This window comes from Podarcis tiliguerta, assembly GCF_965153285.1.
Source record: "Podarcis tiliguerta genome assembly, chromosome: 1".
NCBI lineage: Eukaryota > Metazoa > Chordata > Lepidosauria > Squamata > Lacertidae > Podarcis > Podarcis tiliguerta.
In genome coordinates, this window is record NC_139534.1 from 119073475 (window position 1) to 119089883 (window position 16409).

The 16409-nt window shown below is 49.7% G+C and overlaps 1 long non-coding RNA gene across 2 annotated transcripts; it reads left to right on the top strand.

Annotated features, from left to right (window-relative positions):
* The first annotated feature begins 760 nt into the window (after window positions 1-760).
* LOC310677886 lies at window positions 761-2583 on the top strand. Of its 2 annotated transcripts, none has more exons than XR_014511492.1 (2): window positions 761-1021; window positions 2322-2583. It is a non-coding gene; the product is annotated as an uncharacterized lncRNA (long non-coding RNA). The 2 variants fall into 2 exon arrangements; XR_014511493.1 differs by having other exon boundaries at window positions 2341-2583.
* Window positions 2584-16409: the final 13826 nt, after the last annotated feature.

Here is a 16409-nt window from a genome sequence, read left to right on the forward strand (position 1 = left end):
GAAATTTAGCATTGCACAGAGTGCCATTGAAATTTGAGAGTCCGCCTTAGGCCACAAGATCCCTTGCTATCTGCAAAGGGACAGCTGCATTTGAGCATGCATAGGCACTCTCTAGGGACGTGGGTGGCGCTGTGGGTTAAACCACAGAGCCTAGGACTTGTGATCAGAAGGTCGGCGGTTCGAATCCCCATGACGGGGTGAGCTCCCGTTACTCGGTCCCTGCTCCTGCCAACCTAGCAGTTCGAAAGCACGTCAAAGTGCAAGTAGATAAATAGGTACCACTCCGGCGGGAAGGTAAACGGCGTTTCCGTGTGCTGCTCTGGTTTGCCAGAAGTCATGCTGGCCACAGGACCCGGAAGCTGTATGCCGGCTCCCTCGGCCAATAAAGCGAGATGAGCACCCAACCCCAGAGTCAGTCACCTAATGGTCAGGGGTCCCTTTACCTAGGCACTCTATGCAGGTGGGACCAACCCCCAATTGCACAGTGGTCCCAGTTGCACGGAATGCCTTTCTACGAGTTGAGAGGGGGCCAGGGGTCCCTCATCTCCCACTTCTTCAGCGGAGAAGAAACCGGCCCGGGCAGCTGCAGCAGCAGCAGCAGGGACCAAGGGCCGCGCTTGCCTTGGCGCGGATCGGCTCATCACCGTCTCCGGCTGCTGGAGCGCGCGCGAGTTATCGGCGAGGCCGGCTCCGCCTCCGCCTCGACGGCAGCATCAGTATTCCAGAGCCATTGGCAGCCAGACGCGCTCCGGCTGGGAGCCGCCGCTGTCCTCGCGTGAACCCGGCTCCTTGGCTGCCGCAGAGGGAGCCGGGGGCGCGCAAGGCTAAGGCTGAGCGAGAGAGAGAGAGAGAATGAGAGAGAGAGGCGGGCAGATTGATAGACGCCCCCTCCCTCCGCTAGAGGCAAAAGAGATGCCGCAAGCCTATCCCTCCCCCTCCCCACACCAGGTTTGTAGGAGGGGGGCGAAGGGGAGGGCGCCCCCCAAATAACCGTCCGCAGACAGAGAGGGAGACTGGAAAGGTAAGATTCGGAACGAAGAAAGGAAACCAAGGGAAAGGAATCCACCCCCCACCAAAAAAGGAGGGGGACACCAGTAAGGGGGAGATGGGGTGGAAGACGGCAGTGTATGGAGGCGGGCCCGATCCTGCGCTGGTTTACTGGGAAGTAAGCCTCGTTGACTGACTGGGCTGGACTGGGATGGGATGGGGGCGGGGGCTTCCAGAGGTTTGGGCCTCCAACTCCCCTCAGCCCAGCCGATGACAGGGCCGATAGGGGGTTGCAGCGCACAACCTCTAGGGGGCGCCAGGCTGCCGAAGGCAGATTCTTGGTAGATATGCCCAGGAAGTCCTGGTTATTCTATGGAGTGGCAGTCGTGGCTCTGCTCAGCTACCGCGGAAGGGGGTTGGGGGTGGGAAGGAGGAGAGGACTGGCAAACTCCAGGGCCCCCTCCCTTCTCCAGGGAGGCTTCGCAGGCCTCCTTGACCTCTGGGGAATCGGGGAGGCCCCGCCGTGTGAGTGACCCTGGATGGGGATACAAGCTTTAAAGGCGAGGGGAGAGGAGGAGGTGGGGTGGAGCGATTACCTCCTTCCTCACCGCCCCCCCCCCGTGACATCCATCCCTCCCCCGCAGCTGCTCGTTTATTCTCCACCCCACCCCACCCGTAAAGTTAGCCACGACCTCGGTCACTGTCCTTCTGCTTGCAGGTAGGAAACAGAAAGCGACCCGAGGAGGGCATTGAGACCAGACAAAAAAGAGCACCAACGTAACCAGCTGCTGCTGCTGCTGTTGTTGTTGTTGTGGTCGTGTGTTTTGCTTCCACTTTGGGTGTAGGGTGAGAGGGGAGGTCAATGGCCGAAGGTGTCCTCCGCGGAGCTTGTTTTGACATATTTCGTGCCAGTCCCCTGAGCCTCGTGCGTCAACGAGGAGAGATCCTGCCGTACTCGGGGGGGGGGGCAAGGTGTAATTATTATCGAATAAGCTTATCTACGAACAGCCCCACAAGCAAATGAAAGGGCGCGTTGTAGAGGGGTGGAGAGGGGGGAATAGCAAGCCTCGATCTCGCTCTGCCAGCCAGCAGCTTGGCCCCTTCTCAAAAGTTGTCGTCATTATTATCAATATTATTACTTCCCTGCAATGGCGCTTTCCAAAGTTACATAAGCGGAAGGCAGATGCCTGCCCCGGGGAGCTTACAGTCTCGAATTTCGAGGAGGAGGACAGGAGGAGTTAAGGAAAGGGATGCGATGGGGGAACGCAGGTTTGCCGTGCTGATTGATTGATTGATTGATTGATATTGTTTTTAAATATTCCTTGACGGGCTAGCTCCTTCATCGTTTTGCAGACTCCCGCTTGTTTTCACCTTCCACCGAAAGATAATAGAATCGTAGAGTTGGAAGGCACCCGGAGGTCATCTAGTCCAACCCCCTGCAATGCAGGAATCTCATCGAAAGCATCCATGAGAGATGGCAATCCAGCCTCTGCTTAAAAACCTCCAAGGAAGGAGAGTCCGCCACTTCCCGAGGGAGACCGTTCCACTGACGAACAACTCTTACCGTCAGAAAGATTAAACACCCTAAAGTACCAAGTCATGGCGACCTCTTTCCAATACCCCCTGAGCCATGGGCGTAGCGGGGAGGGGGGGCAGCGGCCCTGGCTAAAGCAAGTAAATAAATAGAAATACAGCTCCGTTCTGCCTTCCCTCCCCCAACATAAATCCTGGCTGCATGCCCTGAGCAAGTGAAATTGGCCGCCGCTCCAGCTTTCAGCGCCCACGTTTGTACACGCTAAAGCGCTGCAGATGCCAGATCTAGAAGTCGTCAGAACAGCAGCGCCCGGGGGGGGGGGGGACCGGGTCAGGAACGGGTCGGCTCCCGACAAAGGGGCGCGGAGGGGGGGAGAGGAGAGTCGTGACTCGTCAGAACCGGTTCTCGTTTGCGCTACAGCGCCTTCGATGTACATAGGCTTGCTCGACGAGTTATGGTTTGTCTCTGGGTCTGAAAACTCTAGATTCTCTCTTCTCCGGCCTTTCCGTCTAATCTCCTTGGTGGGCGTTGCCTTTGCAGTTTGTAATCGAAACCTCTCCCCCTCCCTTTTTCTTTATTGGCGTCCGAATATATATATTCGGGTGTGCTATATTTATTTCTATAGTTATCCCAAAAAGCGAAAGGTCCAAAGTACAAATTAATCTAGCGTTGCGTAAGGGTGGGAAGTTAGGTCCCTGCCTCCTAGGAGCTTGCATTTCGATCTTGCGTGTAGATGGCTTGCATTTATATGGCAAACGGGGGGGGGGTGCCAGGGGGTGACAAAAAAAGATGCAAAGCAAGTGGGGTCACAGCACAGCAGCAGACCGGTTTCCTCGGGAGTAAATCCAACTGCTTTCGATTATCCTTACTCCTGAATAAATTGTGGGCTGTAATCTTAAACCTGGTGAAAAATCGGGCGTTAGGATTAAGATAACGTTTTAGGAGGGGGTGCTTAGCGGTGGTGTACGTATGTACCCCAAGTACTTATGCACTTGCTTGTCAGTTTCCGCGTCCACGTGCCAAAGACAAGTTCCTTCCTCCCCCGCGTTCAAAGCCTGAGCCCTTTAAAAAATAAATTAAAAACGCGTTGATTACAACAACAGAAGGGGGAAAGGCTTGAAAACCACGGGAACGCAAGCTCGAACACCTCGGAATCGAATCAGGCTCAGCAGGAGGTGATGGGAAGGAACACTGTCTGCGTGTCCTTTCCTGTATCCTGTGTTTGAAAAGAAAGATGCCTGCCAGCCCGCTGTGCAAAGCGGAGAGGACCGGGAGTACAACAGGGCTGGGCACGATCCGACCGCGAATGGGCGCGTCTAAGGCCAATGAGCAAGTCCCCATACTTACTCACTTGCTTCTGAGTACGTAAGTATTAGGACTGTACGCTAAAAAGTCCCATGGGTTTCAGCAGAAGCTTTTAAGCCCTTTCTTAAGTCCCATCCGCGGTACCCACTGGAACTTAAAGATGCTTAGCTCTTCCTCTCCATCCTCCTGTCTGCCTCGGCACACGCAAGCCCACCTCCCCTTTAAAAAGAAATCAATGGGTAAGGTTTGTATTAAGTACCGCACCAGCTTTGGCTCCTCAGCACCGAGCAGGTCACTGTCTGAATTCTCTGCAAAACGGGACTGGTGGGTTGGAGAGGAGATCTATAGAAAACGCTTGGTAAGGTCCTGCGCACCCTCATTCCCCAAAGCAGAAGGGTACAGGGAATGTCAATTCCCTTGAATTCAGAGCATAGGGTCGGGCAGGCAACTTGTGCCTCTCCCCCGCCAAAGCTGTTGGACTCCAGAGCCCATCAACCGCAGCAATCACGACCAGTGGTCAGGGCTGATGGGAGTTGGAGTCGAACACCAAAATTGGTGGTGTGTATTTCGAGCTGTAGTGTATTTGATAGTCAACCGCTTAGATAATGCCAGTCTGAAGCGGTATACAAGTATATACAAAAATATTAATAACATCTGGGACAAATAGGAAGGAAGGAAGAAGCAGCTGCAGAAATATAAGATGCAGGGCACTTGGCTTGCCAGTAGTACATGTGAAAAGGATCCAGGGGTCTTATAGTAGACCATGAGTCAACAGTGCGATGCAGCAGCACAAAAAAAGATAATCCAGGCTGCATCAACAGAAGTATAGTGTCCAGATCAAGGGAAGTAATAGTATCTCTCTATTCTGACTTGGTCGGACCACACCTGGAATACGGGTCCAGTTCTGGGCGCCACAATTTAAGAAGAATATTGACAAGCTGGAACGTGTGCAGAGGAGGGCAGCCAAGATGGTCAAGGGTCTGGAAACCAAACCTTATGAGGAACGGTTGAAGGAGCCGGGTATGTTTAGCGTGGATAAGAGGAGAATGAGAGATGATAGCCATCTTCAAATATCTCAGGGGCTGTCACATGGAAGAGGGAACAAGCTTGTTTTCTCCTGCTCTGGACGGCAGGGCTGGAACCAAGGGCTTTTGCAAGAAAGGAGATTCAAATTAAACATCAAGAAGAACTTTCGGACAGTAAGAGCTGTTCGAGAGTGGAATGATTTGAATTCCCTCGGGAGGTTGTGGACTCCCCTTAAAGCAGAGGGTGGATGCCATCTAGCTGAGATTCAACTGTCATCAAGCTGAGATTCTTGCTTTGCAGGGTGGTGGACTAGATGACTCTAGAGGTCCCTTCCAACTCTATAATTCAATGATTCGATGATCTGGGAGACCACAGGTTGCCCATCCCTGTCTTAAACTATTGATCTTAATGGAACCTACTTCCAAAGTCATCCTGCAGGCTGTAACCCTATGTTTACCTTACAACGGGGAGCAAGTCCCGTTGATACCAACGGCTCTTCTAGCCCATACATAAATGTGTGCCTTGAATGGGGCTGTCAAAACGGCTAAGTCTCCAACGGAGAGGCAGGCATTGTAGTCGGATCTGGGCCATACGAACCCAAAAGTGATCCCTCCCGCCCCCCGCCCCCAGATGAAAGGGACTTGCTCCTAGGTTCACGACCTTCTTTTGATCCTCGGGACCGACCGATTCATTTGCAGGAGGATAATGACCCTCCCCGCAAAAGCAGCAGCAGGTGCCTACCGACGCATTCCCACCCCACACTTTAGAGTAGCGGCACTGTGTCCCGGACAATCCTTCCGAGAAATGTGGCAATAAATAAAGATCCGGAGCAACTCGGCGCTGGAGGCGGGAGGTGCGGGGGGGGGCGGAGGATGGAGCGGAGACTTTGATGCGCCTTTGAAGCCGACGCAACCCCGCACCCCACCCCCAGTGGCTCCGCGGGGAGAGGAAAAGGACTCGGCGTTGCAGAATCCGACCGCCCCTGCAGGCGATGCGGGAGGGAGGGAGGGAGCGCGCGAGCGCCGAGCTCTGCCTGGGATTGTAAGGACTTTATCCTCAGATGACTCCGCGGCCGCCTCCGCCTCCCTGCCGCCGGCTGCGCTTTCCTTCTCTCTGCTCTGTCTCCCAGGGCGCTTGCTAAGATGATTTTATAAAACCCGGTTCAGTGGTTATTGGTGTATCTTGTTAAAGGAGGGAGGGGAAGGGTTTTTAAAGGGAATATTTCTCTCTCTCCCACCCCTCTCAAGTCAAATCACCTGCTTCACCTCCTCCACATGTTTCAAACTCTCCCCCACCCCAAAAAAATATACCCCTCCGTTCAAGACTGCTTCAAACGTTACAGAGACCGGTGGCACGGTGCGTTCCAGGTTTAATTCCCGGCACCTCCAGTTAGGGCTGGGAGAGCCCCCCGTTTGAAACCGTGGATTGCCGCTGCCAGTCCGTGTGGGCACTGCGGGCTGGATGGACCAGTGGTCTGACTCAGTATAAGGGGGCTTCTCCTGCAACCCCGTGCCTCCCGCTGCTGCGGAAGCGAAATGCTTTCTCCCGCGCGCGGTCACTTTTTCTCCAGGTTCAGACTCTTTGCGTAAAGAGAACCCGCGCAGACCCACGCTTCTGTGCCTATTCCTACGGGGCAAAATCCACAGACCCCTTTATGTCACTGGGGAGGTTGGACGACCCTATCTTGATTTGTTTGCTTGTTACACTTACACCCCGCATTTCCGTTTGAAAAGCAAACCCACAGAGGCTAGCCCTAATATAACCCAATATCGCAAATAGTCTCAATGCACATAACATAATGCAATTAAAAACAACAAGACGCCATTCACTTCAACGCGAGAGATTGACGTGGCATGATCCTATACATGCCAGCGCAGAAGTAAATCGCTTTGAGATCAACGGGATTTATTTCCAGGGGAGTGTGTCTGGGATTGTAGCGCTTCTCTTGAAATGTGAGGCAGCCTTAATTTGTGTTTGTCCTTAATATTCATTGAAGATTTAATTCGCAACGTGTTGCGCGGTCCTGCTGATGACCGCTGGCAGGTATGCGCCTCTTCCAAAAAGGCACGCAGCCCGATCCTAGGTATATTGTTGACTCAAAACCCATGGGATTTACTCCCAGGAGAATGCGCCCCAGGTTACAGCCTTACTCGGATTACAGCCTCGCCTACTCTTTCGTGTGTTTAAGATTACAACCTTCGTTCAGTTGCGGTGGAATAATCGCTTCGTGGAAAGAAGGGACCCTTTTCTCCCTTAAAAAAAAGAAAAGAAAAGACCCCAACCATCAGTGCTCTTGCTAAATGGTGCTTGCAAGCTTCCCAGGAGTTTTGGTCTCCAATAATCTGTGTGGGATGTTGGGCGAGGAGGGAGGGGGCGGCCGAGGAGCCGCGTCCTCGTTAAAAGTTTATTTGCAATAAATGGAGTTCGGCGCGGGATCCATTAAAACATCCCTTTAATGTTTTCTCCCCGCCTCTGTCAAAACGCCCAGTTCTCCGAGATCCTATATCTCAGACCCAGAAAGATTTTGTGGCTTGTTAATCGCACCTGTCTTTCGTTTGCAGTTGTGCCCTTAGCCAAAGCGTTTTAGAAGTTCCGAGTCTGAGCGTTTATGTTTATTTGGCGCGCGCGCGCGTGTACCTCCTTCCCATTCTAACTTCTCCGTCGCATTACTATTTATTTATTATAAGATGTTTGGATCAGGGCGAGTGTGCGGGGAGTCTGGATGCCAATCCCTGTTGGCCCCTCTATACATTCCTCTCTCTCTCCACACACACCCGCCTCTCCCCAGTCTCCTGAAGCGGCTTCACTGGCTAAATTTAAGCGCTCCTTTTGGGATTGTTGATGCTCTGCAGAGACGATTCGGCTCGAGTTTAATCTCCGCCGGTGCTTGACTTTTGGAGATCGTATCGCTTTATCGCCGGTGGTCCAACTCAGTTTGACGGGTGCTGGGTCGGAATCTGCTGATTCCAGGACAGTCGGGATCCGGTCCTGAGTGTTTCTGGATTCCTCGAGGCTCTGCGTGCTAAAGACCCGTAGAGCAGTCGGTCCCCTTTGGTTCCCTTAGAAAAAAATGAAGTTCAAAGTGATCCAGTGAAGGTCATTTTACTAACTGATGGGTTAGCAAACTAGAGAATTCTATATAGCTCCCCACCCCCATTGCTTTGTTTACCATGAAGCCTGACGAAGAACCCAGCATAACCCAAAAGCTTGCCTCTCTATTATGTGACAGTTTGGTTGGCTTCATAAAGGTATTGCCTCGCTATACATTTGGGGGGTGCTTTTTATGGAGCAACACGATCACCTTTAGTTCTTCAGGCAGAAATTCATTTAGGCGGCGGGGGAGAGAATTCGGTTCATATTCCAGACCTAGTTTTCTTTCCTTGTTTCGGACAACTCTGCCTTAGCTGGGAAATGTGATGCTTTTCTCCCCCAAACAAAACGGTCGAGGAAACAGGTCGGATCGTTTGGCAGTCAGAATCAGTGCGGTGCTTTAAGGCCCCGATTCCAAGCGTCTTTACTCGCAAGTAAGTGCCAAGGATCCCACCACGCCACCTCCAACAACGCCATCCGGGGCGTTTAGTTCCGAGGAACACGTGTATGATCTGATGGAGGGCTGCGATCCTAGACACCCTTGGGGGAGTAAGTCCTGTTCAACTTACTTCGGGGTACACGTGCATAACAAAGGCAGCTCTCTAGAAATAAAATAGGGGGTAATTGTGTTAAGTTTGTTGCAGCAAAAAAAACCCAAAAAGGTTTTGGGGGTACCGTGAAGATAAATGCTCAACCCGTTCCGGTGGATGTTTATTCAGAAGTAAATACCCGTTGAGTTCAATGGGACTTGCTAGGTAATTGTGAATAACGGCCTGCACCCATGCAATGCGATCCTGTGCATATTTTCTCAGAAGTAAGCCCCACGGTGGTCAGTGGAACTTACTCCCAGGTAAATTTGCACAGAAGTGCTGCTTTAGATTTCTATTCAAAGACATTGATAAATAATAATTAAAAACTTATGCAACAATCTCCTTGTTGTTTTTTAAAAGAGGCTTTATTATGATTCGCATTATTCTAACCGAAATCATAGAATTGCAGAGGTGGAAGGGGATCCCAAGGGTCATCCAGTCGAACCCCTTGCATTGCAAGAATCTCAACTAAAGCATCCACAACAGATGGCCATCCAATACCTGCTTTAAAAATCTCTAAGGAAGAAGAGGAGGGAGGGAGGAGAAATTAGTATGACTCACTCCAGAATGAATGCATTTTGTGGCTACCAGGCTATATAGGACAAAAAGTTATTTCCTACAGAGCGCGCCCATCTTTTCGGGTCTTGGCTATTTGCACAGCACATCTACAGATGCGCGACCGCAACTGTTGCCCCGCGATGATGACACAACCTTCTGCAATGTAGTAAACTGCGCTTTCTCCGTCGGGCTTCGGAAAACTGCTCTTGCTGCGGAGCGGAGAAGCCAGGGCTGAGGTTGGTTGGCCACTTTGTTCGGCTCCTTAGTCAGTGGTGCCACCTTGACACCTCTCAGAGCAGCACCCAGTACAACGTTGTACTCCACAGACCGACCTCTCTCTCTCTCTCTCTCTCTCTCTCTCTCTCTCTCTCTCTCAGAGACACACACACACACACACACACACACTAGGGAGGTAGGAGGAAGCAGAAGGTGTCAGATTTAATCCCCGCCACTTCCAGGTAGGGCTGGGAATGTCCCCCATCTGAAACCTTAGAGGGCTTCTGCCAGTCAGTGTAGACAATACTGAGTTCGATGGTCTGACTCAGTTTCCTTTGTCCCTGTTCAGTTGTGGGGTCGGGATTCCCAAGGGTGACATTGAAGATGTCCGGTTTATAACGCCCCACTACAATCCCAAAATGGAATTAAGATTGCCGGAAGAAATATCAACAACCTCAGATATGCAGATGACACCAACCTTGATGGCAGAAAGTGAGGAGGAATTAAAGAACCTTTTAATGAGGGTGAAAGAGGAGAGTGCAAAATATGGTCTGAAGCTCAACATCAAAAAAACTAAGATCATGGCCACTGGGCCCATCACCTCCTGGCAATTAGAAGGGGAGGAAATGGAGGCAGTGAGAGATTTTACTTTCTTGGGCTCCGTGATCACTGCAGATGGTGACAGCAGTCACGAAATTAAAAGACGCCTGCTTCTTGGGAGAAAAGCAATGACAAACCTAGACAGCATCTTAAAAGCAGAGACATCACCTTGCCAACAAAGGTCCCTATAGTTAAAGGTATGGTTTTCCAAGTAGTGATGTATGGAAGTGAGAGCTGGACCATAAAGAAGGCTAATTGCCGAAGAATTGATGCTTTTGAATTATGGTGCTGGAGGAGACTTTTGAGAGTCCCATGGACTGCAAGAAGATCAAACCTATCCATTTTTAAGGAAATCAGCCCTGAATGCTCACTGGAAGGACGGATCCTGAAGCTGAGGCTCCAATACTTTGGCCACCTCATGAGAAGAAAAGACTCCCTGGAAAAGACCCTGATGTTGGGAAAGATGGAGGGCACAAGGAGAAGGGGACGACAGAGGACGAGATGGTTGGACAGTGTTCTCGAAGCTACCAGAATGAGTTTGACCAAACAGTGGAAGACAGGAGTGCCTGGCATACTCTGGTCCATGGGGTCACGAAGAGTCGGACAGGACTAAACGATTAAACAACAACAACTATCATTAGAAAAGGCTGGAAGCGGGCAGTGGATGGGCGGCGGGGCGGTTATGCCTGGGACTGGTGGTGGTGGGAACGAGACTAAAACCGAATCCAAATGTGATGGGAAGCGATTCGGCAGCGGAAACGGGATCTCGTGGTTGGACGTTCCCGACGCAGCGAGGTGTTAGGATGCGAGTGTTCCATATGGTGCAAAGGATGGCGCTAACGGGGTGGATTATCCAAAGATAATCGAGGCTAAATTTTGGCAGGGGTGTGCCAGAAAGAAGGAGAGGCAGGGTTGCAGACAGGTATGGGTGCCAGCAAAATGAGCGGCTCTTTGGTTTGGTTGCAGCTGGGGTGCCACCATGGGAAAAGAGAGGTCAAATGTGTTGGGGGCGGGGGAAGAAGAGGGAAAGGTGAAGAGGACTGAGAAAGTCTTCTCCCCACCCCGTTTCCCACGATCAGCCTCGACTGCGCGTCCTATCCTCAGCTTGTTTATTTTGCACATTGAAACTTTGCCGTGTCACGAAGCAGGAGCTGGCTTCGTAGCCAACTAGAAACCCCAAATCATAGAATCACAGAATTGTAAAGTTGGAAGGGACCCCAGCGGTCATGTAGTCCAACCCTCTGCAGTGCAGGAATCTAATCAGAAAGAGGAAAACCGAGCGGGACATATTTATAACTGGGGGACGGGGTTCCAAGCCAGCGCTGTAGTGCGCGTGATGCTGAAGCCAGACGTGAAGGCACAGTTGCGCGCAACTTTCTCTCGCTTCCGTGCGCGATGTCGCTGTTTTGTTTGAACCAAAGCACCTCCGGAGCGCTGGCGAATTAAGCCGAGGCTAGCAGGCAAGGTGGGAAGAAAGACCCTGTCCGGCTAAAGGCTTTACCTGCCGGGCTTTTTAAGACAAGTGAATTTGATTTAATTTTTTTCCCCAAATCTCTTTCAAAACCGCATACAACGAAGTTAGGTCTCAGGAAAACCCAGCGCTATGTTAGGGGAGGAGTCTGGGCAGAGAAGCACCGTCCCCACACTTGTGCGGGTGTTAGGGGGTGGGTGGGGGTCTTCCTACAGGTGCGCAAATCCCTTTCGCTCGTGGCGAGGTACTAGCAGCAGCTTGGGGGGGAGGGGCGTGTAGTAGCATAAGCGAAGGAAGTGGCTCACCCGCCAATCGGCAAAGGAGCACGTGGAATTGTTCGGGGTTCAAGCCTCAACGAGAGCGGCTTGTATTCAGAATCAATAGCAGCCCCGGAAGGAACTTTAATTCTCCCGACCGGCTCGCCTCCTGTGTCTCTCTTTCCCAGTTTTTTGTTGTTGTTTTTTAAAGTTCTCGGAACGTTCGAAATTCGAACGCCGCACTACTCTTTCGAACGCAAAACGAAACACAACAGCTGAGCAAACGCGTGGGCGTGGCGCGTGGGAGTTAAAAGCGGCGCTCAGCGCTGATGTTCCGCGTATCTCCGCGTTCGGATTTCGAATGTTCGCGGAACAACTACCCGCATTGATGGAAGTAGCTAGGATTTTTAGGGGGGGCAGGCCTTTTGTTGGGGGGGGGACAGAACCTCAGTTTGCTATGTACAGTATTTTTATTTATTTTTATTTATTGAAGGGGCAGCTGTCCCTCCCTGCCGCCCCTTGGCCACGCCCATGCCCATATTTCGCTGTTTTCCCAGACAGATCAAAAAGATTGGGGGGGGGGACGACAGGAAGCAGGGCGCTTCTTAGGTGGGACCCCAGCACCACCATATCTGAAGGTGAGATGTGTGCGTCTGTGCACATCTTTGAGCTGCGATTGACCTAAGCTGATAAACTCGCGTCTTCCCTTCAGACGTTACCTGGGCATTCCTTGCGGGGACATCTTTTTTACTAGTGTGTGAGGCGGCCTTCCGAAATGTGCCAAGGAGACTGAGGGAAGGGGGCGACTCTAATTTCAAAGGGGAGCAGAACGTGCAGGGAGGTTCAGCATCCCTCCTTTCGCTAATTGGAAAGGTTAGGGGGATGGAAGACGGGGAGGGGGTTTAGCCTACATTTGTGGCCTGCACAGTCCGGAAAAGGCTTTCCTTTGGAAAACTGGAAGAAGATTAGCTTGGTCTTCCTCAGCAAGATCCAAAGTCTTTAAAAACCACTTCTGCTGTTTTGTTATTATTGAGATTTTATCTTTTCTCACAGAAGGTTAAATGGGGAAAAGTAGGCTGCAAATACACTGAAGTTGCAGTGTTGATATATTCTTACTTGGTGGGGTGTAAACCCCTCTAAACTCAAAGAGCCTTACTTCTGAGTAAACAATTAGGGCTGTTCTGTGATTTCAGCAAGTACATTCCAAAGTAAGTCTTGCTGAATGCAATGGAGTTTACCCTTCAGTTGGTGTATGCAATTAATAATGATGATAATAATAATAATAATAATAATAATAATAATAATTAATAATATAATAGTAATAGTAATAATAAAATAGAATTTATATACTGCCCTATACCCGGGGGTCTCATGGCGGTTCATAGAATAAAAGCAAGACATAAAACCACAAAATACCTATTAAAAAAACAACACCAACCCAATAGCCCTTCTGTTCTTGCAGGTAGTCGTAAGGGAGGGTTTCATTGGAATTGGTGAGACTTATTCAAAATCAGTCTAGCTGGGTGAAGAAAGAAACTACTAGCCAGAAGATTCCTACTGATTAGTTAGTCAAAATGACTGTACTGTTATCCATTACAGAGGAATAGCCATGTAAGCTTGTTGCAACAATTACAAAAAGGAGCTTTATGCCTTAGTCATTAAAATGACTCCCGGGTTTGCAGTGCAATTTTATGTATGTATACTCATAAGTAAATCCTATTGAATCCAGTGAGCTTTACTTCCAGGTAATTGGGTATAGGACTGTAGCCTTATTGCTGGCAGTCAGCTTTGTGCTCCAATGCTAGACTGTCCACAATTATCTTTCTCAATCAAACTGATGCATGATGCAACTGATAAAGGGAGCCTTATATTGCAAACCCTCCTGGCCCTCTCAGAATTATATCCCACTGAGTTCAATGAGCTTTATGTCCATATCTGTGTGTATGGCAGGAATTGCCAGTGTAGTGCCTACAGCAGTGGCGTAGCGTGGGTTGTCAGCACCCGGGGCAAGGCAAGTAATTTGCGCCCCCTAACCCGTGGATTTGCGCCCCCTAACCTGTGGATTTGTGCCCCCTAACCTTATCCCCCAGATGTTGCACCCGGTGCGGCCGGCCCCCCCTGCACCCCCCACGCTACGCCACTGGCCTACAGAGACTTTCTCCTGTGCTTACGGGATCCCTTCGCCCACCACTGGCCCCAGTATCTGTTTGGTTGCAGGGTATGTGGCACCCACAATCATTTCTCCAGTTTACAAATGTGTCCATGGGCTCCACACCTATCAGGACCACAATAGCATTCAGAAAGCTGTTCATGGCAGATTAACTTCAGCTGTCAGTCTTTGTTTCAGCGGCAGTTGATCAGTTTTTAGCCTGCCTGATACAGGTAGGTCAGGGGTCAGCAAACTTTTTCAGCAGGGGGCCGGTCCACTGTCCCTCAGACCTTGTGGGGGGCCAGGCTATACTTTGGGAAAAAATAATGAATGAATTCCTATGCCCCACAAATAACCCAGAGATGCATTTTAAATAAAAGCACATATTCTACTCATATAAAAATATGCTGATTCCCGGACTGTCTGCGGGCCGGATTTAGAAGGTGATTGGGCTGGATCCGGCCCCCGGACATTAGTTTGCTTACCCATGAGGTAGGTTGTTTTGCTCTGGTTGCTGCTGTTTTTATTCTCTTGTTTTCTGTGGAGTTTTAAAATATGGCATTTATGTTGAAATATTCCGTGTGATGTTTTTGTTTGAGTTTTAAGCCTAATTGCTGCACGTCACCTAGAAAACTTGAATTAGAAGATGACACAGAAATGCAAATGATATTTTAATACCTGTACTGTATAAATAAATTCAGACTCGTTTTCCCACAGAGGCTCAACAAAGTCTGATCTTATGCATCTTCCAGAAGCAGCGTAACTAACACACACCTTCCCAAACTGCCTTTTAATGATGCGGGATGGGGTAGCATAATTAGCAAGTTGTTCTTCAAGCCCTTGGGTTAAGTCCAATTACGTAAATAGTGTGTTCTATATAGGGCTGCCTTTGAAGACAATGTCGAAACTGCAGTGAGTTCAAAATAATGCTCCATGACTAACTGGGAGCAGGAGATATTATATTACACGGATTCCTCACCAAGCTCACTGACCCTCAGTCTATTTCCAAGCTCAGTTCAAACGGCTGGCTTTAGGTTCTTTAATGCATTTCGCAGCTTGGGACAAGGGTGCACCAATGATCCCCTGTCCCTACATGTGTCTGCTCACATAGACATCTTTAACAGTTGGTCTTCTTTTTTTAAAGCACCCTAGAAATTCATTGTTGAAAGGCAATGTATAACAAATAAATAAACATGAACAGGCAATGCTACCTTTAGACACTGGGTGCAAGGGAGCCTCAGATCACCCCATCCTGAATAGTTTTTGCAGTTCATGGGGTCTGTGGTTTAGTTTCTCCAAACTCTATTTTCTTTGCTGACACTGAATAACATTGTATGCTTTCTCCTCTTAACTTGACATGCCAATCAAATGTTTCCTTTCTGAATCAAAGGAAAGCAAAACTGTACTGCGCTCATGTTCTGTTACGGACAGGACATCCTAAACCCAAATCTATTTACTTTTCTTCCAAATTAGGGAAAGGAAACAGTACTCTCGCCATAAAACCTCACTTTCTTTTCTGGGGGGTGGAAATTCTTGCCACTCAGAAATGAAACAGAAACTTGTTTACACTTGATGGCCCAATCGCAGCTGTCTTGCCAATTTTAGAAAAGAGGAGGCTACATCTGACATTTTTCGGGAAACGGATAAGAGTTGTTGTTTTGTTCCACTGCAACAATTGTTCTGCCCATATTTAACTTTGCTCTTTAAACTACAGCTCCCTTCACATCTTTAAAGGCCCGAAAGAGATTAAAATAAAGGGTAATATCTGAACTCATAATTTAGTCTGGTAGTATAGTCCGATTTCTAGGTAAAACTGTTGAAAGTATCTGCCAATGAAAGAAAAAAATGGGGGAAAGAAATTCTGCAGTGGCCAAATTTTCTTTTATTATTATCTTATTGCCACCTCCCCATCTCTCAATGCTGCTTATCCCCATATTACAAACAGCTTTACCTGCTATGTAAATCCTGCATATTAAGCTACTGTCAAAGATGCAGGAGTTGACCATGTTAAGACACTAATAGGGAACCTCTTCACCTCAGCATGCCAACATCCTTTTCTCAACAAACCCCATAGGCCAAGTCTGACAGGTGGGCGGGGCTAGCAACCACCAGTCTTCTGGTGTTACCATCATGTCAAGTGACAACACTGCCTCTGAAGTGCATTTTCACCACTTGGCAATACACTTCAAAATGAAAGCTGTGCCTTTACCTGCCTCCCCCTGGCATCACCTATGACATCTGAGGTGGGGCAGGTGGGTGTGGTTTTGAGGGGGAAGTCCCATGGCTCAGATCAGGACCCCTGATCACAAATGGTAAATGTTGCTTTCTAGTGAGTGTGCAACCTGGCCTGCAACACTGGTGGGGGGTGGCTTGCGTCTGATGACCGACACAAGGTTTTTTGGGGTTTCTGAGGCAGAAAATTGAAATGGCACCTCCATCGCAGGTTCACAGTCACATGGGAAGGTCTGCGCTTAGGTGAAGGTAAAGGGACCCCTGAACATTAGGTCCAGTCGTGACCGACTCTGGGGTTGCGGCGCTCATCTCGCTTTACTGGCCGAGGGAGCCGGTGTACAGCTTCCGGGTCATGTGGCCAGCACAACTAAGCCACTTCTGGCGAACCAGAGCA